The sequence below is a fragment of the Eumetopias jubatus genome, unplaced genomic scaffold (assembly GCF_037043125.1).
Source record: "Eumetopias jubatus isolate StellerSeaLion01/CBP00866 unplaced genomic scaffold, mEumJub1_p1.0 scaffold_8, whole genome shotgun sequence".
In the NCBI taxonomy this organism is placed as follows: domain Eukaryota; kingdom Metazoa; phylum Chordata; class Mammalia; order Carnivora; family Otariidae; genus Eumetopias; species Eumetopias jubatus.
The window spans coordinates 14467738-14469742 of record NW_028274814.1 but is presented as its reverse complement, the minus strand read 5'-3'; positions in this window follow the sequence as shown (position 1 = coordinate 14469742).

Here is a 2005-nt window from a genome sequence, read left to right as displayed (position 1 = left end):
AAACCAAGGAAGGTGACTTTTAAAAAGAAACATTCTAAGATTCCTTCAAGAAATACTTCCCTAATACATTTTTTAAGTCTCCTTATAAAATTTTGATCTTTTCAAATAATTCCAGGAGCATTAGAGTCACATAAGGGATGAACATTTGTGGTTCGTTTCTTATTTTTGTTTTTTGTTTTCTGGAGGATATGGTTCTGACAGACCATAGTGAGGAGGTAAAACTGGCCAGAAAAATATGAGAATGCACTAGTAAACATGAACAAAGTGAAATACAGTTGATTTAAAAACATATTAGAAAGCAAAATCATTTTATTTTCAAATACTGTATGTAGATTAACCTTTTTACCAAGACTAAAAGAGGCACTCAGGTCAGAAAATGATGTCCATGCTTTCGCATTTGTATTGACTTAAGTGTTTCACTTGAAATAGCTTCTGTCAGCTGCTTCTTACATAGAACGCAGGCAAATTCCTCCCAGCCAAAAGCAAAAAACCGAACCAAACCCAAGAGTCTCCACTACGAAGATTAAGTACAATCAGGACATACCACCTTCTGCTTTATCTTTAATGTAGCAGCATATTTCTCATTGTTTCACTGAACAGCGCTTAGAGACCTTGAACTTCAAAATCATAAAATGTCTAAACTATCCGAGAACCTCAATTTGGGAGCGTTACCTATTCAAAAGCATTTGTCTCTTGAAAGAGTTCATTCTTTTTTTTTTTTTTTTTTTTTGGAAGGGATCAAAGTCAGCTATGAGTGTAAAATAAAAAGTAATTTAAAAAAAAAGGTTATCCTTAAAAAATAGCTATCTTAGCGCCTGGGGTTCCCTCTGTTCAAAATAAAAGAAGAAAAATATGATTCCCATTGCTGTCTTCTTTGCATACTTCTCTTAAAATTGGCATTGGGAGTCCCCTGGGAAAATGAGATTCAGAGTCCGTATCTACCCCAACCATGCCGTGCCTTCGAACGCTGCAAAAGCGAGATTCGAGATTCTTCTCTCCCCCTCTCTCTCTCTTTTAAAGGTATTCACTTCGGCGTCAACCCTGAGCCTCCTCCTGGGCGGGGGCGCTCGGCTGGTGAGCCGGTGTCAGTCGCGCGAGTCCGGGAGCAGCGCCGGGGGTGACGGAAGGCGAAGGTCCCTGCGGCTGCCGGGCCAGAGCGCGACTAATTAAAGGAGATTCTTGGGTCCTAAAAGAAAACCTTTCTTTACCAAACCAAGTCACTACCTCCCCTCACCGTCCCTACCCTCCGCACCGCTCCCCGACACACACACACACACACACACACACACACACTCTCTCTCTCTCTCTCTCTCTCTCTCTCTCTCTCAAGTGAGACGGGCGGGGGAGTGCGAGCCCAGAAAGGGAACTGAGAAGAAAAGCGCCTGTGACACAAAATGGAGAAAGAGGAACCGAGAGGGGAAAGAAAAGAAGGAAAAGCGAGGGAAAGGAGATTATGAATAAGAAAAGGAAACGGGTGGTGGGGCGTACGGGGACGACAGCAAGGGAGCGGAACATTGAAGGACAAGGGGCGGGGGCGGGAATCGAAGTGAGAGGCAGAGGAGGAAAGAAAGACGTTCTAGATGCCGAGGCTCCATTTTCAGCAGCGCCATATTCGCTTTTCCTTTCGCCGCTTTCTGTTGGGTTTTGTTTGCAGGCGGTGGACAGGCGCCAGCACATTTCTGCAGCTTCAGCAGCTTTGGTCCGACAGATGGGGAGGGACGGAGGGCCCGGGCGGGGACGAGCGGCCTCGGCCCGGGCCTGGTGCGGCCCCCTCCCAGGCCGGGACCTCCCGCGCACCTCCCGCCCCCCCGTCTCCGCGCGGCGCGTCGGCCTCCAGCTCGGCTCGGGCGGGGAGGGAACACCCGCCCGGGCCCCGCCGCAGCCACCGTGCCGCGCCGAGCCCTCCAGTTCCGCCCACGGTGGTGGCTGCGGGCGCGTGCTGCCGCGGGGATGGGGAACCGAGAAGCATCGAAGAAAGAAACCGAAAAAAGACAAACTAAACCCT